A 24,919-nucleotide genomic window follows, 5' to 3' on the forward strand; every position below is an offset into this window, starting at 1 on the left:
GTCTTTGGCAAATTTGTTAGTTTTTTTGGCGATTTCAAATGAATAGAGTTAGGGTGGTCCTTGTGGTTAAGGTGTTCAAAGTATCGACTGTTTAGATTTAGATTAGATTTGGGATAGGGTGGCTCTTGAAAAAATGTTCAATAATTTTCAGAAAGAAGAGATAACAGCCCCAGTAGCGAAATCAAGGTAATTTTTCATAATATGTCTGAAGAAGACGCATGGTAATGTTTGATTACCCAGGGTTCGCAATATAATTTATAAATGTCTCTTAGCATTGTAAACAATTGAAAAAATGTGTATTCTGCAAAAAATTCCCTGAACCAATTTTTTTTAAATGAATTTTCAGATATAGTGCACTTTATATTCGTAAATGTTGAATTTTCAAACCACCTCACACTGGTCGGAAACACCAAAAACGTGAACTTAATTCACTAGAGGCCAAACCATCGAATATATTCACAGCGTATCTTTAGAGGAATTGTTCGTATTAATATTCCCCACAATCTAATAAAAAATTAAATTAGGCATGGCTTACTATGATCGAACTAAAAAAAATTATACTAATGAGGTAAAAAGTTGCTGTTTTCAGCAAAGTTTTAGATATGCTCGTAGGGAAGAATTTTGTTGAAGAACTTGAGCTTGTAGGACCAAAGGTTATCGATTTATAAGGGGTTTTCTATGGCATCCCCCATAAATCTAGTTTTTTTTTTTCAATATAACATTTTTCGTTGTGACTTTTCGTGCAAATGTGTAGGTATCAAAACTACTTAATAATGTCGAAGACTGTTTGTAAAAATATTCATTCATTTTAAATTTATTAAAGATTTTTACATTTTTTTGCAGCGACTTCAACTACATATAAGAAAGAAAGGTGCAAACCAAAATGCACGAACAGGCAGTTTTTTCACCGTCTAAACTATGCACAATAAAGATTAGAAGGTTTGGTGCGTGGCACTCTAGAACCGTATGAATCTTACTGTTTCATGTTTTTGACACTTTTTATACAAATATAGGCAAAAAATGTTTAGGTTCTTTGCGAAAATTTTAGTAATTTTTCGCGCCAAAATTTCGAGGTAAAACATAAAAAATTAGCACCAAATATGAATTCAGCGACGAAAAATTACCCCAATGTGAAGTTTTCATCAAATTCGGACCCCTTTTGAGGTTTTGTCCGACTTTTGTATGGAAGGTGATCACTGTGCGACAACTGAATTTGATAAAAACATGAATAAAATGGAATTTTCTTATTTTTTTTTTCATCTCATGATTAAAAATCCTTGAAACATTTTTGAAATCGTAAATTGAAAATCCAAACTTCAACAATAGGGTTCCATTTTTGGCACGGTTCCGGTTTTGGCAACTGAAAAAAAAAATTGTTGCCAAAAACGGAATCCTACTGTACTAGATTGGAATGATTCCTGAACCGAAAGAATTTAGATTAAAATTTGATCTCTGGGCATCAATTAACTTACGCAATTACACATGTTCCGCTGGATGCATACGACTTGCACTTCTCAATGTTATGCGATTATTTGAGCAATTTCTCCAATCAAAAGATGCGATTATCAAAAAGTTTTAGCAACGACAAATATTTGGTACGATACTATTTGTTATTATATTTGGGAAACATATAAATCTGATTTGGTATTTTTCATAGTGAGCACAGTTTTTACTAAATTTCGCAAACTACACAGTGCTCGCTTCCTAATAATTATTACATTTTAGTGTTATAAGAAAGGTCTTATCACAATGCTAGGTGGATTTAATGCGTTTTGCCTTTCTCATATAAAGAAAGGCTATGCAATCACTGTAAAAATCGACTTTTTAACCGAGGCCCGGAGGGCCGAGTGTCATACACCATTCGATTCAGTTCGTCGAGATCGGCAAATGTCTGTGTGTGTGTATGTATGTGTGTGTGTATGTGTGTGTGTGTGTATGTGTGTGTGTCATTTAAACTCACACAATTTTCTCAGAGATGGCTGAACCGATTTTCGCAAACTTAGTTGCATCTGAAAGGTATAACGCTCCCATAAGCTGCTATTGAATTTTTAGTTGATCCGACTTCCGGTTCCGGAGTTACGGGTTGAAGAGTGCGGTCACACAGCAAATTCCCATATAAACTGGTACCACCATGATGTTCAAATGATGTAAAACATATTAAAATTGATGTAACATTACTCTAGTTTGCGGGTCTGGATCACTAATGATCAATCAAAGCAGCTTTGACCACATTGGCCACCTATGACAGGTCATGACGCCCCCGGGGAACTCGCCAAGTTCCTAAGCTAATGTCACACCCATTCCCCAACGAATTCTCTACCGATTTTTACAAACTTGATTTCAAATGAAAGATACAGTAATGCCATTGACTGCTGCTGAATTTCATTCGGTTCTGACTCTTGCTTCCGGAGTTACAGGGGTGTTAGTAAGGATACACTGGAATTTCCCATATAAATCGGTACAATCGTAATACCTCAGAGGCTAAAAACTATTGAAATGGTCACCAAATAACTTCTAATCGCAGATCTAGATCACTGATTGCCAATCAAACATTCTTTGTATATATTGCCTACTATCGACGATTCCGGAAGTCCGGAATTCCGGGCATATTCCACAATTAAAGTCAAATCGGTTCTTCGGTGATGACTGAACCGATTTTCTCAAAGTCAAGTCTCAAATGGAAGACAAAATATGCAGTTGAGTATTGCGTCGCCGCCCCCTTCCCTCCCTCCGTCTTGCCCTTACACCTCCATCCTTCATCACTCCCCTCCCCTTGGACCACCCTCACGCCCGCATTTCCTGCATCCATCCCGTATACCGAAATAAGATGAAGGATTTCTGACGTATCCTCCACTCCCACTCTACTAACCCCCCATTCCCTCCAATTTCAAACCCATTCCACCATCATTTCAAAATATAATCACATGAAAATACTATTGAACTCATGCTGATTAAGCTAAATATTATTCTTTTGCCTTTCTCATATAGAAAGGTTATGCAATTGCTCCAAAAACCGACTTTCTAACCGACTCATAACATTCGACTCAGTTCGCCGAGAACGCAAAATATCTGTGTGTATGTATGTGTGTATGTATGTGTGTATGTATGTATGTATGTATGTATGTATGTATGTATGTATGTATGTATGTATGTGTGTGTGTATGTGCGGATTTGTTAACAAAATGTCCACATCGGTTTCTCGGAGATGACTGAACCGATTTTTACAAACTAAGATTCAAATGAAAGGTATAATATTCCCATAGGTTGCTATTGAATTTCATTTTCAACCGACATCTTGTTCCGGATTACGAGTTGAAGAGTATGGTTACAAAACAAAATTTGTTGATTTGTCCACATCGGTTTCTCGGAATTTTCTGAACCGATTTTGACAAACTTGATTTTAAATGAAAGGTCCATCAGCTGCTGTTGAATTTTGTGTGGATACGAGTTCTGGTTCCTGAATTACAGGGTGATACGTACGATCACGCAGCAAATCCCGATTCTAACGAATTCTGCGATGAATGTAAAAAGGTGAATTTTTTTCCAAAATGTAAACACATTTATTGAATTTGTAGATCTAGGTCACCAACAGTCATTCAAAGTCTCTTTGGCCACACTGGCCACCATCGACGGATCCGGAAGCATCCAAATTCAGAATAACGGTTATATTGGTTTCTCGAAAATGGCTAGACCGATTTGATCAACTTAGTCTCAAATGAAAGGTGTTGCGTCCCCGGAAACCGATATTAAATTCCATCTCCATCCGACTTCCGGAGTTACGGGTTGTGGAGTGCGATCACATAGAAAACGCCGATTCAAACCGATACCGCGATGAATGCAAAAAGGTGCTCTTATATATACTTACCAAGTGTAATAAGAATGAAAAACATTACCATAATGTTATATTGTACGAACCAGCTACTAAATCATAGTTTGGAGAAATGAGAAAGGCACAATTGCACCTCTAGGTGGATTAAAACAGGTTTTTTATTTAAATTCTAACCGGAACCACACGCACAAGCAACTTGATTTTTTTTGTTTTCGCAGTTCCAGTGAATTAAAAAAAGTTACTTTCGATAAAGTATTCCAGGAAAAGAAAATAGCGATGTATTTCTGCTTAGTTTGTAGCAAAAACGGCTGTTAAAATCGATTAAAAACGACAATTTTGAATTCTTTCCAAAAAAATCTGATATGAAAAGCAATATGTAGCATAAAAACCTGAAATTAACATGGACTGCTATAGATATTATGCAATTCTATGCAAAAGATAAAGAAAGAAACGCATTTTGATGACCATAATTAAAGAAAATTTATCTATATTTAATATAGATAGGCAATGTATGCATTCCTTGTGGCTTAGTATTTCTCATTAAATTTTGTGACCATCATTGTTTATCGCATTATACCAAAAACATCACTCGACACTAATAAGAACAGTAATCGCATCTCCAATTTCTTCTCCCTTTTTAGTCGCTTTATTCCTGCGAAGTATGAGTTAATTTTCGCTTCTCTCAATTTATCGCATTGCTCGCACGCTTGCTCTCCTGTCTTGCTCGACCGGCGATAAATGGAGTATTTTTCCAGAGGTTTTTCGCATTTTGTTCAGTGTTCACACGTCGCCACACAGTCAATGCCATATTTGCACTCACTCTCTCGCTCTCTCTTTCATCAATCGGTTTCATCGTTTCAAACCGGGTCACTCACTTAGCCGAACAGGGAACGAAGCGAACCGAACCGTCTGCTGCTGTTGCTATTATTCCCTCCGGTGGTGAGTGCTTTCAGATATTGTATGTGTCGTTCGCTGTGACCGAGGAAAATATCAGACGGCCTGTTTAGTCTATCGTTTACCTCTCGACTTGACGCGCGACCTCTGAGAGAAGTCCTATAGGCAGTGTGTGTGTGTGGTGTGGAAACCTCAGATGGCTGCTGAGAAACATCCTGTGGACAGCCGTGATCCGTTTGTGTAAGGAGTGTGTTAGTTTTTAGGTGAACCCTTCAAGGCAAAAACCACAGAAAGCAAGCGCAACAGGACGACGGGCGCGAAACAGTGGGAAGTGGAATAAAGAGAAAGCCGATAAAAGGAAGCAGGAAACTCGAAACTCGGGGAAGTCTCCTCCGGGTTGGACAAAAATTGCATCTGTCAGGATCGGTTCAGAAACAACTGTCCTGCAGGCTGACGGTTTTTGGCTGGTGTTCTGTGTGTGTTTTGAAACGGTGCAATCCTGCGAGTGGAAAAAAAGGAAAATACACAACAAACGGAAAATAAACGGCTGCAAAGAAAGGGAAGGATAGTGGAAGAAGTGCGGGAAAAAATGTGCAGCATGTTGTAATGTTTCGGGGGTTAGAAATTGATGAAAATAATAAAAGGTATCGTGTATTAATAGGGGATGATTAAGTGTGGCGGTTGAACCTGGATGGCAGTTGTTGAAGACACTGTCCGGCCAGCAAAGTGGTGAATGATCTTGCAAACGGATTAATTGTGCGATACTAGCAGAAAACTCTGCGACATTGATTGAAGGTACAAGGGAAAAAAACCGAAATCTGTTATGCGCTATCAGTGATTTGACACATTTTGGTGCGAGTGAAATAATTATCTGCGTGATACAACGAAGAAATCAAAGCAACACACGAAAAAAATAAAACGTACGCATGTGAAGTGTCAACTAATAACATATTCAAAGGAAAATAGATACAACATAAGCGAAAGAGATAAGCGGAAAGAGTGTGTGTTTATGTATTACTTGTGAGGCAAAAAAAAGAAAGGCAAATAACAGGAAAAAAATGCAATCATCGAAACAGCAGCGAAGAGTGTCGTGAAAGGTGTGTGTAAGTACAAGAAATAATAATAACACAGTGGACAGTGAAAACGTAGCGGCAAAAGTTCAACAACAAAAGTAAAGGAGGCAAAAGAAAACAAACTTTCAGAATACTGATTCTGGAATGAAAAGGCTTTTAAAACAAAAGTGACCGTTTGATTTGATGGAGTTTCAACAGATTCAAAAGTGTAGAGAAACGAAAATATACCAGTGATCATTTACTAAACAGGAGGAAGTGTCACTGCGAGCCGCCGTGTGAAACGTGAAACCAAAACTCGTGCCTGAGTGAGAATCATCGTTGAAAACGAGAACGAGACGAGTGTCATAATTCCAGCTGTTGTTTACCTGCAAGCCACCCCTCTCCCCGCTAGTAGAACACGAACAAAAAAGGACTAGAAGCGGCCAACCAGAGGCTATCTTGATATCCCGATTATTGAAGAAAATTGTTACGATTTGGATTACCTGTCGACGACTGAAGCTAGCTGCAGATCAGTTGAATGGATTACCAACGAAGCGGACACTAATTTCTAAACAGGTAGGTCATGAGGGGAACCTGTTACGCAACTGTCCAGATCGACTAGAAACGGTGTTGGTAGGCAGGCGGGCAGGCAGGTGAACTGTAGTTGTAGTCCAGCACGCGACTCGCTGCTTGGCAGCTGATAGAGGCAAGCTGTTGATCGAAGATATGAAGTAGAAAGAATAAATATAAGCGAGAATGAGAGCAGGGCGAGGGAGAAATTACGGAGAGTCGCCCGAAAGGTGTGCACGTACGTACCATCGTACCGCCGTTGGGACACCTGTTCCATTCGGAGATGACGTCTGGCTTTCCAGCTCGTACCGCATCGCGAGCTCTGCGGACAGAGCTACAAGGATCGAATTACCCTGCCTGTCGGTATTAATCAGCAATCCTCTTAAGGGATATGTTTTGAAATTAACCGGTTGCTGTAGTGACGCCAGTAGTCGAAAGGATTGATCGATCGATCGGTTTTGGTTTTGCTCAAACATGATTGGGTCAGCGAACCACGTTCAGTTGCTTTGTTTTTGGCGGGATCCACACATTATGAACACGAGTTACAGATCAACATGGCCTACTTAAAAGTTGATTTGCAATCGTCAGATGCGGTAGGATATAACTCAATGTAACTGAACAAATGAAAAACCTCTTTCTCAGAGCCTACTGATGTCATTTACATCAATTCACGAGCTGATTCGAAATTTATTCAAACATAGGGAAAAAAGCTGTTACGTCCTATTTTCGACTCGAATCAAAGCAAAAAAATTGTGTTAAAATCGCCACAACTCACAACGCCTTGCGAATGCGTATTGTATATACAACGTAAGATCAATCCCCAATTGAATCGATTATCCTCCCAATCCATGATGGGGACAGCATTCAATCCATCACATAATAGCTGGCCCGTCCAAATATTTGCCTGCCCAACAATTTCACCTCGTCACATTTTCCCACGCAACCCATACCCGAACGCGTAAGTCACTCTCGAATTACCACCTCCTCCTCCTCCTCCGCCTTCTCTCTGACGTGGGGCTCGGATCTCGCCGGCCTCGGTCAGTTTGTTATTATTTACCACCATCAACGCCAACGTCGTCGTCATCACCATCATCGGGCGTCCAACCGAGCCGAAATGTTGTAGTTGGCCAGTTCGGTTAACTACAGACACTCTACAAGCTCGTGATCTAATGGGCTTTGGCTAGACACTGCAATTTATACCACATTTTCCCCACCACTTCAACGACGCGATGCTGACCAATTACATCGTCACATTTTTAGTATTTTCGGCCATGCCTAATTAACTCCCATCGATCGACCCTCTCTTGTGCGTCAGTAATATCCACGGCGCTGGTATGTAACTAGATAGTTTTATCATCGGGTGTTTTGCTGATGTGGCAGCAAATCGAAGATCACAGAAAATAACTTATTTATGAAATCGTTTGCCCTAAGTAGATGAAAGCGACCGTTCAATTCGCAACAAACTCAAACTCTTCGGTCGCTCCTCATTACCTCCCTATTCGAATAGGGGAATTTTAACTCCCAGTCCTCCGGATGCTCACAGTCGTGTACACAGAGTCACACTCATCGGCAAGCTGTAAGCTGTAGGCAACCACAGTTGTTGTTGGCCCCGCTGAAAACCGCACTCCGGTACCACCACCACCACCACCATCACCAACAGCAGCAGCCTCATCACCCAGCCAAGCGCCTCGAATGATTTATGAATGTTCGTAGCCCTGCAGGCCCCACCACCCCCATTCTTTCACCGGCACACGGGGGTATGATATGGTATGGTTCTGTATCGGCTGCAATCTGTGCTCGAGCAAGGCGCGAGCGCAATCATCTGTACCTTTTGTATGTGCGATGAAGAAAAAGTGTATGGAAAATGTGCGCCTCGCCAGTTTGCCTATGCAGTTTGTCAGCCTAGCGCAGGCAAGTGCAGTCAGTCAGTCAGCCGGTGGTGGTTGAGTTTGACGATTTCTTTCTTTGGTCAACCATTCGTGATCTTATTGCATATCGATTCGATTTTGCAATTATAACGAGGGCTGGTTTTACATACATACACTGTCTTCTCCGGTGCATGGAAATCGGAAAAAAATGCTGTCATGGAACAAAGTAGGCACAGGTTTACCTCGTGTTCTTTGGGTTCTGATGGCATGAAGTTGGGACAACTTGGGGACTCAAACCCATTTAAATTTTGAGGAAAAAAATTCAAAAATAATTTTTATATCTCTGTCGGAACTGGAATTTAGTAAAAATATTCAGAGCCAAAACTTCTCTTTATATAAGTATTGTTTTGCTACAAATTAAACTTGATGGATTAACACGTTCTTACAATACTAAGACGTAGTGTGATCAAATTTGGTCATTTGGGCACAGGTTCTATTGGACAACTTAACAAATTACAACACATTTCACTTGACAGAGCTCGGTCCCTCGAGAGTCGGTTTATGGTTACCACTGATGGAATCTCACCAAACTCAAAAATCCGTTCATAAGTTCATGAGCGATTTACGAAAATCGTGACTTCATGAATTAGACATTTTGTATTCATGAAACTATTTGTGTTCTATTCTATTCTAACCCTTACACAGCCAGTATTGAAAAGCATCCTGGAAAACACTACAGTTAGTCTGTATTGTTTTTCTTGTCAATATTAATATTTGAAGCATATTTTCATATGTCGCAAATATTAAAACGGCCAGGCCTATTGTGCAGAGTTGGGTTTGAAGATGTTTCAAAATTAGACGGCAATTGAATTATTCATTTAGTGAATAATTTAATTAACGAATTGTTTTGAATCATAAAGGAGGAAGAAACGAGGACAACCGTACCGACCGTTTCAGTTTAAAGGGAATATAATAAATCGTTGGGAGTGACTTGGCTAAGAAGGTTAATGTCACTCCTTTGGTCCTTTGGGATGGGACAAAGGTATTTACACCTTGTCCTGGCTAATGAGCCTAGGTTAAAGCGCCCTTACTCGCTCTCAAACTTACTGTGCCGTGTCAGATAATAATATTAACAATAACTACATAATTCTAAAGAATTAGGAAGTAAGTGCACACATTATTATCTTTTAACTAGAGAAAGGCGATCTACGTACCCTAATCCATGACACAGTTCGTTTAATACCCTGATGCACCCTCCCTACCCAAATATTGAAATAAATAAATATTATGGATTAATTGCATATAACGAACCTTATGGATATACTTCAGATAGTAAAAATAAAAAGCAATCCAATAAAATAAAATCACTACCACTACAGAAAAATTACATAATCATTTGAAAGTATAAACAATATAATCAGAATGCTCTCACCGGTAATCGCAGATACATGACACTGCATTGTGGCCCTGTCGGCGTAGGTTGTGGATTGATGTTTCGTTTTATTCACGAAACTATTTGTGTTTCTAAAAAACTAATTCGCGCCAAAAATACACATCGCGTTACACTTGGATGTTTGGTTGGTTGATTGGCTCCCTGGACATGTTTAGTTTTTGGTATGGATCTCATTCATAACTTCGGGATACACTGGTTTTTATAAACTATATCAACTAAAAGAGCCCAAACTTAAACGATCTTCATGATTTCAGCAGCTTAGTCGTGATTTTCGTATTTTTTATCATGTTATCGTGATATTTTGTTCATGAATTTACTATCGAATGTTTCTAGCAGAGAATCATGATTTATGTTCATAATTTCAGGATCTTAGTCACGGTTTTCGTAATCTACTATCGAATTTGACACGTGGAGTAATGTGACCCATTTTCATTTCATTCATACATTTTCATTTCTCTTCGCTTTATTGTCTTATCTTCTTAATATCCCAAGCACGCTAGATGGATCGAGAATCATGTACTGGGACCCACGAAACAGTTTACGGATCCATGAATAATATTTTACGATTTCGTAAAATTTTTCGCGAGCACGAAATGGCCAGTCGTGACTTTATACTGGGAATCGTGGTTTTACTACATCATATACACAGATATTAAACCGTGACTGATATGTTAGAAATCATGAATCATTTCACGAGGATTGTAAGGATTCATGAATAATATACTGAGTTTCGTGAAATTGTTGAGCGACCTGGCTGCTACTCCGTTATCGATCTGGGCTAGCTGAAGTTGCACAGGGAATCAGTAGATAATTATTCTTTGGAGTAATGAAACATCTTTCAATGTGCAACTTCTGGTAGTCCTGTTTATTGATCAATACGGGAGTAGGATTATTGTGTATAGAAGTTGGATTCTACTTCTTCGTTACCGACGCCAGAGAGGTGACTCCACTATCTGGACTAAATATCGATCCATCAGCTCATGGACCGGGGACCAACGACTTTACTTCCCTTCCGAAGGAAGACGTGACCACAGATTTTTTCACCTCAGGAAAATCTCAACGACCTCGGTTGGGATTGAACCCAGACCAACTGGAATGAGTGGCGATCACGCTTATCACTCAACCACCGGCGCCATCTATACTGAGTTTCGTGAAATTGTTCACGAGAAAATGTCAAATTGATTTTGTGAACTATATCACAACCACGAAAACCAGTTCATGATCAAGATGTATTAAGCTCACGTCGTATAGTCGGACTTTGAATAATGTTTTAGGAATAAAATCACGAATCAATCTTTGGTCTATGAATAACGTTCATAAAGTTGTGAACTAGTTCACTAAACAAAAAATTGATCAAATATCTTGACTAATAAAAGCGTTATGCAGGTGTGATTGTTCCAGAATTCATGGCACGTTTTTCTGAACAATTTGTTTCTTTTGTTAAGATTATGACGAATTTCGGTATAGCAATCTGACAGGATCCTGTTCTAAATTCTGGCTTAGGACTGTGGGGGAAAGTTGCTCATGTTTCTAATATAATCGCATTCAGGAATTCGATATGTCGTAGCCCTTCTCAGAATGTCGATGGAATCCTATTATTTTGACGTTGCCCTACACCATCAGAATCGAGATAAAGATGCCATCAGAATTATTATCAGGATTCCATTGACATCATGGATAAACTTCAACATTATGAGAAGAGTTCACACATCATTGAGCATTATCAAAGATTGCGTAAGCATTTTGAATAAGATTCCGCCAAAACTCTGAGCTGGATTTTCATCAGAATATTTGGCAAGATTTCATTAGAAATATGCGCAAGTTTCCTCAGAATCCGGAATAAATCATAATCATCAACAGAATTACACCTTCAGCGAGCTTCCATCAGAAGATAAGCTTAGAAGCATGCAAATGTGACGTATGCCGCCAATGTGGTCCAATTTCGTTTTTCCATATTTATAAGTTATCTACAAAAATGCACTTCTTTAAGTGTAAACGATTTAAGAAAAATTAAAAAAAAAACCTTTTAAACTCAAAAAACGGCGTCGAGATGATAAAACTTTGTAGTTTCTTTGATGCCAAGAATAATTTCCCAATATCACAAACAACCAAGCCAGTAGATCTACGCATTACAAATTTGTATCGGTGACTACACCGTCGATTTCAACTTTGTGAGCGGGCATGTAAACGTGGGTCATAAAAGGCTTGTCGCCATTAACGTAATTTGCTTGCTTTAGACCGAATATCACAGTTTTGAGTATGATTGCAGACGATGCATCTATGGTGAGAGTTAGAGATCCTTATGTTGCTGGTGTTTGCTTGTTTTGAGCTAACGAACTTTGATGAAAAAATCAGTACACCATACAGCCTGTGTGTTTGATCGTAGTGAACGAATGTTTTATCAGAGATAGTCAGTTCAGCATGGATGGACTGGAATCGATGTAAAAGTGTCCTGATTATGTTGGATTATCCAATCGCATATAGGTCAAATATATAACAATAGATTCGGATTTCAGAATCTTTGTTCAGTGAATTACCCGAAAAATCTTGTTGTGGTGCGTGATGTGGAAGAACCTGTAATCTTATATTGGAGTTTCCTCAAGTTCAGTGCACATCAAACTCGAACGAATTTAAAAAGTATTTGATACAATACTCGTGAATCAGCACAGCATTCTCGAGAATCAAACAAAAATTATGCACAACATGGCAACTATTCAGAAAAAAACGTATAGCTATTTTCGACGGAAATTTCCCAGGATCTTCTCGTACTGAATGTGCTGAAATGTTGGCAAAGCCAACCAGTTCAGCAGATGAGCTTAACAAATTGGAGGATTTGAAATATTCAACAGTTTTACTGCAACATATATCCGATGTATCCTGCATCGGTGAAACTAACGGCAAAGCAAACGTTTTCTACAAGTTTATCGATTTTTGATGACACGCGAGATCCTAACTATATATTCGTGAACCGGGAATTGACTGGTTGAAGATGGTAACAAACTAAATAACGCGATTACGATATTGAAAGTTCTAAGATCAACAGTAAGGTTACCTTAAAATGTTTAAGGCAGTTTGTACTCTTTTCTTGAAACTAGTTCTATTGGTGGAAAATGATTTCATTGAGATTCAGTGCGAAAATTTTCTCAAACGTGTAATGAAAAACAGCAAGTAAAGACTCGGAGTCAAGATTCTGTCCCAACACAAGAATGGACCGATGAACCTGAAAGCTCTTTTACTATAATCCCGTTACTGTATACGTTTCACATATCATCCACAAATGGTGTCAAAACGAAACAACATTTCCAGGTTTTTGTTTTCCGCAGTATATTACGATGATCAGTGGTTTATCAATCTGTATTCATGGATATCGAAAAAAATGGTCTCGAGAACTTCCAAACATTGGTAAACCTTCAATATTTAAACTGATCGAAATGCTTAGAGGTGCATCCATTTAACATCTTCAACACATATTTCAAATCCATAATAGCAGTATTGAACACCTTCAATTTGCTGGATTGAAACTTCTTTTGGAGTCTTGAGTAGTTGAAATGTTGTTGTTTTTGAAACTAGTATTTCCTGTTCTAAACTTTACTCTGATAACTTGACTGGATCATGATATGCTGACCGACATCAGCAAGGTCCGGTAACGGCTTGCGCGTTGTGGTTGGTAATCTTAAGCAAGCGAACGGTCGATAGTCGCTTTATGTAGCACAGTGTCTATGTCCCAGTCCGTAACGTGGAGATAGATGGTGTAGTTACCGAGACGGGTTTCATTTGCGAAAATATGCTGAGGGATTGACCGGTGCAAAATCCCTTGCTTCACTCACTGCAAGCAATCACTTTTTGCCGTGGTGAAAGATTGGCAAAAAAGATTCTACTATGTCAGGCTCGATTCGAGTAACCTTCGCTGGGTCAGCTGTACAGAACCACGTCGTTCAGGAAAAGGAGAAATATTTCCTCTCCTGGACTATCATGATATGGCCTAAAGGTGCCCCACTTCTGTGATCGGGCCAACTATTTTAGATAAAGCGATGGAAAATTATACTTTAAACCCGAAGCAAGTTTCTCCTGGACTTCGAAATTTAAATACCCACAAGGAGTTGCACCTCCAGTGACATCAAAAACCCATGTTCCCGTGTTACAAAAGGAGCAGTTCAGTACCGGTTTAATGATTTTTTTTTATGATATCGTAGACTTGATTTTTACAGCTTTCGACGCTACTGATCCTCTTGGATGTATTCTGAAAACTTTTCTCCCTATAATGAGAACATTGTTGAAGCAACTGACTGCTGAATGAGCTCTCCGTGCAGCGAGGGCACGCGCCTGATCACTATTCTACAGAGGAATCGAACATCGATTCTTTCAATCTTTCAATAAATAATTTGAAATGTGACGCAATTACTTTATGCGAAACGTGGTTCAGAAACTGATCTTAATTTATTTATTTATTTATTTTCGTCAAACAAGAGTAGACCGTTTTGTTACAACGATAAAATATAGTATACACTTAAAATATAAAATACTGATAACTAAACTAAACACTATCTGGTTTACATTGCACTTCTTTTGGATGTTCTTTATTAGCGAATAGAATCGAAATGTTTTTTTTTAAATTGCCACGATTTAAATGTTATTTGCTTGGATCTACTATTCTACCTTTGGGGATCAACCTCCCCCCGACACTTGTTCATGTCAAAAATCCAAATCGAATAGAAATACTGTTGCATTGTTGTATCTACATACCTTCTAAAGGCTTGGTTGGATACCGAACTATTCATGCCGCAGCCAGTTTTAGCAGACCTCAATTCCCACAGTTCAGTATGAGGTTGTCTTCGCCTTGATAATAGATCTACATTAATCCTAGATCTTTGCGTCAACTTGATTATAACCAGTATAACACTGGTGATCACTTATCAGTCCTGAATTTCGTACATGATGGAACTGTATAAAGTGGCAATATTTCCACAGCCAATGTGTTGAACCGATGTATATTCCTACTTTAGTGCTGAGTCTCTCTTATCTCGACTAATAAACAGTAAAACAGACAAACGATCACCAGAACAACAATGAAAGTAACAATATCTTATCTATCTCATCAAATTGGGGCGATTATTATTAGTGCATATTGGAAGCTCTTACATGTAAATGCTTTTTAAGAGACAGACTTGCGGAAGACGCTATTTTCAGGTAAACGGGAAACCGTTTAAATTTTATTTGGCTCCAATAAACTGACCATCAAATCGTCAAATTCTTTGGAAACATTGTATGTAAAGTTTCTCGCGTTTTTCTGTCAGTATTACAATCATAATACTTGGATAAAGTTCTGTCATAAATTCTACTATACTAATCGTTCAGGATTCTGATGAAATTCTGCGCAGAATTTTGACGATCGTTTTCAGGATTTGCATGGAATTCAGCTGTTTTGGCGTTGTCCTACTCCATAGGAACCAAAAGTGCAAAAGTGACATGAACATTCGTTCAAATTTCTGTTTGCCATATTTTTAAGAGCAACACAAAAATCCACTTCTTTCAATGAAGGTGATTTTAAATAAAAATAAACAATGGCCTTTCAAAACGCAAAAAAGCAATGTGATGTAAGCGCCATTTTTAGCAAAGTTCAGTTCCGGTTCTATATGGTTTGATACTCATTTTAGCTAGATTTAAATGTAGCACCATTTCCTCTTTACTAGCTCCAGCCCATTTATTTTTCTGTTGTCGTCCCTTTTGCCTTTGCCAAAGCCAAATTATGTATCTGACAGTAAGCCAATTGTCGAGGCGGAATAGGATATTTTTTTCGAACAACTTCTGGATGCAGCACAACATTACAATCGACCGATACGAGTTGTGGTCGGAGGTTGGTTCTCTCGTTTCATATTGGTGGTGACTTTCACTTGCCTTCAATCATGGGAAGAATGTTACCGTCAACTTTGTTTAGTTAAGAATTCTGCGCGCCTCGATTGATGCAAAGGTTTGACTTGAAAGATTTTCCTCTTGGGCGATTTTCAGCAATTTGATGAGATTCTGTTTAAATTCTGGTGCAAGCTAGCTTAGGATTCAGAATAAATGCTGGTTATGTTTCTAATGAATCCTACTCAGGAATTTGATAAAGTTGTGACAAGAATTCTGTAGGAAAATTCGTTCAAGTTGTTCAGAATGTTTTTATCATCTTTTTCTGAATTGTGATGGAATCCTGATATTTGACCTTGTTCTACTCCCCAGAATCCAGTTAAAGATGTCATCCATGCGTTGCATTTATCAGTCATATTTTGACATGAAAAATTCTTACCACTCACACAACTCCAATGAAGAACAGGATCGATTGGACTAACTGCCTTACTGGCGATCGTAATATTCATTATTAAACAAGTTTACTCTACTTTGTTTTCCGTGTTATTGCTAATTAGGGGGATGCCAACAGAATTATTAACAATTTTTCGCTGGGCAACTTCACTATTCCGAGAAGGGTTCACAGAATGTTGAGGGGGTATTATAAATATCATGAGCAATGCAAAAAATATATACGAAACTCAAGGAATTATCAAAAATTCCTGGAAGTCCAACACCTTTCGGGGAATACATGATCTGAACTGTTCCCTTCAAGAATTCATAACGCAATTCAGACAAATGGAATGAATTACGAAGGACACACGAAGAAAATACTTCTCACGCATTTCAAATGTTATTTTTGTGTTGAGAATGCGGATGGATCGACCCATTCACTCCTACCTGACCGTTCAAAACACGAAGCGGAGTACCATTACTCAAGGAACTCTTCGTTCATATCAAGAACAAATTAACACGTGCCAGTTCAGCAAACAGACAGCACATTACGGATAATTCTGTTCGGAAACCGCTGAGGAAAGCTCATTTATGGAAATAAATTCCAACACACACCACCACCAATAGGCGTCAAATTTATGGCTGCTGTTTAGACAATAATGACAACTTCAAAAGCTGCATCAAGTTCCTCCAATTCAGCCAGTTAATATTGTCAGTGATGAAGCTATTTCCAAGAACGACGAGTTCACACTTATGATCCATAAGGGCAACCAACAAGCAAAAATATCTGATCGCGAATATCAAGGCAGAAATCACGATGATGACAGAGCACTTTTTGATAAATTTGTAATTATACATTTCATAAAGTCACTCAAAATAGTTGAAAAAATTCTACTTTCTTTTATTTCACCATTCACCACTTTATTGTTACTGGTACCGCTATCAGGCATGCTTCACTTTAGTTGAATGTTCAGGTTGCTTGTTCAGCTTATCCCCCACAGCGAGAATGGCTGGTGCTGTTGGATTCTCGAATGTTAACACCATTCCTATCCAAGATATTCAATTGTTTAACTCAAATGTAGATACTCAAATAGAAGTTATTATCTTAGAATCTGTTAGCAGCTAACTAACGCATATTTGCTTGCAGAAACTAGGCCGAAACTTTTACACGGTGCTTAAAATGATTGCTTCACTCGACATTGCTGGTTTGCGTTCCGTAAGTCCCAATTCTCTCGAAACGGCAGAACGGAATCGCTGTTTCTGTTCTAATTTTTGCTAAATTGACGTTCACTAAAATATTTAAGAGTTGCGGTAAAAAATGTAAATTGGGGCTATGGTGGTGGATTGCACACATTTTCCAAATTGTTACGGCTCTAGCAATGATCATGGAACACGAAATTTGATTCCTTTAAAAATGTTTTCGATGGTATTTTCGTCATATATACCGAAAAAGGCAGAACCCCGAGGGTACTATCGGAAACAGAATCCCGAATAGGATCCCATAAGACTTAGATGAATTTCTGATCCCTGAAAATAATCCCATCAAAATCGTAGAAATACAGATAGGATTTCATCGGAGTTCTAAGAAGAATTACACTAGAATCCCGAAAAAGATTCAAACAGATTTCGTAGAACTAGTATATCAGAATCCTAAACAGAATGTCCTCAAAATCATAAGAAGGATGCCATCAAAAATCTATGAGGGTATCAGAAACCGACTGCACAGTGAACATTCTGGGTGAGAAATATAAATTGTTCTTATTAGGGAGTAACTTTTCAATAGTGGTTCAAAATGCATCTACATTTGCACGATCTGGAAGGGAAGAGTTGTTAGTTGTAACTCTCTGCTCTGACAGTATTACGCATGAATTGCATGGCTCGTGCCGAACGAGTTCGAATCGTCATTATTTTATCCTTTTAAACGTCTCACTAGCTATTGTCACATACTGTATACATTGTATTACCGTGCTTGCTTCTCGTGATATCGCTCGGTACCAGACACTTGCTTCAGGCGTTCATATTTGTGTAACTGTTTGAATTTAATGTCCAACTGGTGCGAAGTTTGTGCTAGTTACTGATGCGATTAATTTGAAACACAAAAATACAACTTTACATCTATGCCCTTTTTGCACAAATTGGTTTATTCCTTTAGAGATAAATTTAATTTTCTTTGAAGCGAATTAAATGCATTAGAATGATGAAACAATACTTTTACCAGGTAAGGTAGATCAAGTTAATTTCAAGAAAATTTTAGCAACGCTATTTCGATGCAAACATGTTATGTTGACAAAAACATCAGATTGTCGCCGGTAAACTGTTTACCACTCTTAATATATTTCAAACAGCTTTCTAGGCTTTTTTGCTTTCCAAACGAAACACACGTGAGACCATTCAAAACAAATACCTCAACGGGTCGTTGGAATCGTCAGATGTTCGTTCGGGTTGGAATGAACAATAAAAGATAATAGTGGGTCTTGTTGTTGATCCTCACCCTGTCGTCATAGAAAAATGTTACCGCACTGTTCATTTGACTGTCAAAAATGTTTGTAGTATTTCCTCGGACAAATCCGGATGCAATTATCAATTCCGAATATTGCACCCCATTAAAATTCCGCCAAACCTTTTGGACGAAAGCCGCCCAACCACAGGTCGGTAATTCGACAAACAAATTACCTCACCTCGCTCTCTCTCTCGTCATCGACTGACTGACTGACTGATGATGCGACTGTGACCGACACTCGTAGCTCCACGTAAATCAAGATTAGATCGTTTACACGATATGTTCGAGCCAAAATAAGCTCGACCGCCATTAACCCCGTGCACGGCGCATCTAAGCAAAACAATGGAATCATTCAACTTCTCCCCGATCCCGGTGTCTCGTACCGCTCCATCCATCACCCTAGGCGCCGAAAGGAAGGGACAAATTTTCATCCATTCTCATCACTCAGCCGGTCGATTTTCGTATTGTTGTTTTATTTTTCGCTCATTTCACCTCTCGTCACGATCAAAGAGCCCCCTCGGCCCCCTTTCGCGGAACGCGAAAAAACACTCTGACTGGCGATCAGATGGGCGGTTGATCAAACACTGTACCGAATCCCGGCAGGTCATCGGTGGCATTCAACGTTCTCCCGGCACTTGACGAGCGGAAGAAAAATGTTTTAATTCAGTCGAAAATTATCCCCTTTCGCCCTCGCACCGCACGACCGCCGACAAGGCAAAACCGGCGGGATGAACGGGTATCTTGATCATCTCTGGGTGCTAGTAATAACCGTAATAATTTGACGTTTCGGTCACTTACCACCCTCGGGCCCTCTCCGGTCAGCGGGCAGATGATCGCAGGCAAAAGGAAAGGGTCTTAAAACAAATGACGATCATCGTTTGGTGCGACGAAATGTATGAAAGAGAGAGGGAGAAAGAAAAAGAACAGTTTGTGGAAGGTGGAAAAACACGGAGCCGAAAGAAGATTACATTCCTTACGGTTTGGTTGGATGACACGCCAACGTGGACACCGACTACCGCCGCCAGCTGGCTGGTTTGTGCAACCCAAACGTGGAACAAGTGTGAGAATTCCTGACCTCGGCGCGGCGGTAAACGCGGCGCGGTTGATGATGAGGGAACGTGAAGGAAGTTGTAAAGATCTAGGTGGCTCGAGTTGGGTACTTAATAGCGATAAGCTGAGTAGGCAACAGTCTATTCTTTCTGCTTGCTTCGATCGGGAACGTTGGACTGAGGAGGTGGGGGGTTAGAATAAACGTAGTGGTTGGGTAAAAGTAAATAAAAACTAAACTGTGAATGGGGATCACCGCACAGTGGCACGACTTAGAACAAAAGGTGGACTAAAGTCCAAACTTTTCCATATCGGTTCATATAGGACGGTTTTATGTACTTTTGGTACGCTGAATTCGTTTTCGATAATAAAACATTTCAAAAATGAACATTTACTATTCATTAGGGTGTCTCAAAAATATTTTTTTTTCTGAATCGTTCTTAAAATTTGTGTATATTAATTTTCGTGTGCTAAATCGTTTTTGATATTAACATTTAAAAAAAAAAATCATTATGCATTAGGGTGGTTCAAAAATAATTATTTTGTTGCGAAGGTTCAAATTTTTTTTAAAGACATTTTTGTGCACTGCATTCCTATGTTGGTTATAGAAAATAGAAATTAACTTTACTGCTTATTAAAGTGGCTCAAAAGTAAATATTTTGTCTTTTATAAAGATTTCTTTCAATTGTAATTTTGAAATTTATTTTCCGTATTGAAACGAATTAATTGACATCTCATTATGGGGCTTTAGAAATGATTATATTATTTTTAAGGATCAAATAAGATGTGATTGTCTAATTTTGGAACGTTTAATTCATTAGTGGGTTACTTGGTATGAAAACTACATTTTTTTCATTTTCAAAACAAACATTTTGAGCGTCTTAGTGGAATATTGATTTACATTCACTAATCAACAAGATGGTTAACGATTTTGTTTTCGCAGGTGTGTTTTAAGTTGCTTAGATTGCTTATTTCATACCTTAAATTAAAATAAATCCAAAATACTTTTTTCGCGTATATGGTTCATTTAAAAATGGTCTTATTTTATTTGGATAATATCGCATACCCTTAAGCTATATCAGTGCTATGCAAACTCGGAAAAAATAGTCTCACCAAATGACTAGAACTCAACTGTGTTCACTCAATTTGACAGTTATGGCGTAAGTTAGCAAAAATAGTTCATGAAACATTTTATGACACATTTCAGATGGTTGAAAATATTTACTGAATTTTAAACATTCTTAATTCCTTTACCACTTAAAAACCATACTTCCCACTCGGCTCCTTACTCTTGATCACTAGTAAAATCCTTGTAGATCATGCTCTAAATGCTATTTGAAAGTTGTGCATAAATTAGTGTCATTATTCTAGTCATAAAGTGAATATTCAAATTAAATATCAGTATTAACCATGCGTCTCCATTCACAGTTTTTTCAAATTTTGACTGCTTATCGCAAGTTTTCGCAAAACTAGAATAGGCTCATTTGAAAGAGAAAATGAAAAGCTTTCGAATGAGTATAGTGTGATCGCGGGCATTCACGGGCGTCGTTGTTGTTATCGCTTTAGTAGTTCGAATTCAATAAAAATGCATGACAAACAGTTATCTAAACACTAGCTAAACCAACTAGTGACTTATTTTTGGCGATTTTACGTTGTAATTTTATCACACGGATAATTTTGGTGAAGTAATGCAATTCATAAAATCAACCGTTTCTTTGAAAAACGAGAATAACCGTATATAGTTTCTATAGTCAAATAATGCAAAAAACACTTGAGTGATGCCCTTCAAAAAGCTGTCAAAAATTCATTTTGCATTCAAATCACCTAAAATTTCGTAAAAATGTCTCTGATGGCTCAGCTGATACGAGAAAAATACTAGTGAGAATATCGCATAACCTTCATATATGGACTTAAGTCCGGGCTCGTCCCACTGTGCACCGACCGGAAAGGTCAAGGTAGGCTATGGCGGAACGTTAGGTCTTGTGAGAAGTAAAGAGATTTGAGCGGGGCTAAAGATAAATCGGAAGCGTCCATGCTTTGGAGAAGTATTTTTACTTTTTGGTTCTAAATACACGCTTAAAAAATTCTCCTCGAAAAAGTCCCATATAATATTAGATGTAATATTAAACATCGCCTATGATAATTACTCTGTAAAAACCGACTAGTTTTGTCTGGATTTCAGGTGGCAGAAAAATCCAGCGCTAGCTTAGTCCTTTCATTAAGTTAGTGTTGGATACTGATGAAACGAAGTCGAAACGAAAATTCCATAACTAATTTGGATAGGTCATTGGTTAATTAGAATCTTCAAGCCTACAAATCAAGTAGTATCTAACATGCTATTTAATAATGTCGATCAGTTTAATTTCAGTTCTATCATTTTATTTCTTCACTTTTTAAATGATTTTTACATTTTGTACTTATTTTAATAATGCCGACAGCTCGTCTGTTGAAGCTTTAGTTGAAAAATACAAGAAACTGCTCTAATCAGCGACTAACAGTTCATTTGCTCTCCTACGATCGTTAAATGCGCAAACAACACTTGTAAGCACCCTCCCTTTTTTTGCTTGCCCGACGCGCGGAGCCGCGTGTGGTCGTCGATCATTAGATCGCTCTGCTTGCGGAAAATTGCATCTGTTTCACGTGGCAGCCCTTAACGACACCCTCTTGCGGTCCCGGGTGTGCCCGAGCAGAAGCGCAAGCAAGTGACCGTACGAACGAACGAGCGAGCGAATTGTAGGTATGTAGGTACTTGTAAGCTTAATTGGCTGACCGTTGCTATTGCTGCTGCTGCTGCGGCGGCGGCCCGCGAATGATGATCGCACATTCTCTCAGCTCTCTCTCCGTTCATCGAGCGCAGCCGCTTGGCGCAACTGCTGCTAGCCTACTGATGTCTCGGAATATCGCCTACCGCGTCGTCGCTGTCGCCGTCGCCGAGGCATAAATTGGATGACATTGCGCAAATTGGCGCGTGTGACGTTTCGCTTGCTGTTAAACGGAACGAATGCGGAACTAAAGGTGGGGATTTATTTTTTTTCTAATCTCAATGCACCGGTATATATTTTTTTTCTGTCGAAGGTAGTTTTAATAACTTTTACTAAAATGTAATCGATAAACATTTAAGTAAATTTATTTGAGTGAATTTCATTCCTGTTGTTTTCTTAGTACCAACCGACAAGCTGAGCATCGCAATGAAACGTGGCTGACATTATTTATTTATTTATTTACTTATTCATTTATTTATTTATTTATTTATTTATTTATGTATTTATTTATTTACTTATTCGTTTATTCATTTATTTTCGTGATTAAAAAGGGCATGGGATATTAGCATTTAACCCATCCTAAAAAAATCGAAAACGGGCAAGTTTTTGGCATATCACAAAACACATTTTTGTACTGAAAAAGAAATTTTCTTAAAAATAACGCGAATCAGTTACACTTGTATGATCTAGTTCATATTGTCACGTTACTCCGAGTAAAAAAAACTTGATAGTAATTACAAAATAGCATATAATGAAAAGCGAAGAGAAATCACGAATATTATGATAAAACTGCTGATAACATGAACATATAAATTACGAAAATCGTAAGCTCCTAAAATCATGAACATCGTTTAACTATCGGTTCTTTTAGTTGATATACTTTATACAAGCCAAGGTATACTCAAATTATGAACAAGAATTATAACAAAAACTAAACATTCCCAGAGCACACTCAAACAAAAAATTTGCATGCAACGTCATATATATTTTTGGCGCGAGTTAGTTTTTTGAAAACACAAATTGCTTCATGAATACGAGGTTTATTATTCATAGTTTCAGGAACTTGGATACGACTTGCGTAAATCATTCAGTTCACGAACTCGTAATTTTTTCATGAATTTATAAACGGATTTTTTCGTTTGGAGATGGTCGGCATTAAATTTTTTTTGAACCCGATATTATAACCCGAACCAGAAATTGTTAATATGGAGAACCCATCAAAACAAATTACTGGGAAGTGGAATCAGCATTCGTATTTACCATCATTGAACGTTGATTTATTATGTTCTGAGAAACACATAAATTTTCGAGGGTATATCGGTTGTGTGGAAACGGAATGCTGAATGATCAACCTCATACGTCACACTTACACCAAATTCCTTTATCTTTTATCGAAACCTTTTATGCGAGAGCAATTTTATTAAATTTAGCACATTAATTGTTCAACCTCTGCTTTTGAACGTGCCCATTTAGAGCTGTAAGCTGTTCTTATCTCTTATTTTATTTAACAGTTTTCACGACACCACCCGCGTTAAATTGTACGGCCAAACTGGCGAGTAACCGATTCCATTGACCGTAAAAAGTGAAATACATCCTGACATCCTGGCTTTCTGTTCGCGACATTATTAAAAAAAAATATGAACATTAAAGGCATATTGGGAAATATTGAAAAGAGGAACTACATTAAGGCTTACAGAGTCCCATAAAGAAAAACAGAAGACTACTTGAAAATACGACACCAATGCACAGTGGTCGGAAACGCCAAAAACGTGAACTTAATTCACTAAAGGCCAAACCATCGAATATATATGCACAGGGTGTCTTTGGAGGAATTGTTCGTAGGAATATTCCCCACAATCTGGTAACAATTGAAATTAGGCATGGCTTACTACGATCGAACTAAAAAATTAACTTTTTATCCTGACGAGGTAGAAAGTTGATGTTTTCGACAAAGTTTTAGAAATGCTCATAGTGAAGAATTTTGTTGAAGAACTTGAGCTTGTAGGACTAAAGGTTATCGATTTATAAGGCGTTTTCTATGGCAACCCACTTAAATCTAGTTTTTTTTAATATAACTTTTTTCATTGTGACTTTTCGTGCAAACTATGTTCTAGACAAATATGTAGGTATCAAAACTACCTAATATTGCCGAAGACTGCATGTAAAAATACTCATTCGATTAAAAGTTATTGAAGACTTTTACATTTTTTTACACCAACTTCAACTACGTATAAGAAAGAAAGGTGCAAACCAAAATGCACGAACAGGCACTTTTTTCACTATCTAAACTATGCACAATAAAGGTAAGAAGGTTTGGTGCGTGGCACTCTAGAACCCTATGAATAGGGTACGTTTACTTTATCATGTTTTTTTTACCTTTTCCATACAAAAATCAGCTCAGCAGACTTGTCAGAGAGCAGAAACAATGTGTTTCAATGAACGATGAGACCTATGTTAAATTGAATACCAGTTCGATTAAAAGAATTTGATGTGGCAAGCGATCTGTTCGTGTGGCACCGAAAGTGAATTGTTCTTCACAATGGTCATAAAAGTAAAGATTTTACGAACGAAAGCACCCGAAAACTACTTTTAACATGATGTATACAAGATCTGTTATTTTGATAATATGAGTAAATCTAAATAGTGTTTTCTCGTAGTATAGGCA

At 38.2% G+C, this 24,919-nt stretch overlaps 1 protein-coding gene across 5 annotated transcripts in view; it reads left to right on the forward strand.

Annotated features, from left to right (window-relative positions):
- Positions 1-4,829: 4,829 nt before the first annotated feature.
- The window catches only part of LOC131693121 (zinc finger MIZ domain-containing protein 2), a 240,130-nt gene continuing 220,040 nt past the window's right edge, over positions 4,830-24,919 (forward strand). For all 5 annotated transcript variants that reach the window (XM_058980684.1, XM_058980685.1, XM_058980686.1 and 2 more), the window contains exon 1: positions 4,830-6,351. The gene's annotated coding sequence lies outside the window, so the exon portion shown is untranslated. The remainder of the gene's footprint in view (positions 6,352-24,919) is intronic.

This window comes from Topomyia yanbarensis, chromosome 3, assembly GCF_030247195.1.
Source record: "Topomyia yanbarensis strain Yona2022 chromosome 3, ASM3024719v1, whole genome shotgun sequence".
Taxonomy (NCBI): domain Eukaryota; kingdom Metazoa; phylum Arthropoda; class Insecta; order Diptera; family Culicidae; genus Topomyia; species Topomyia yanbarensis.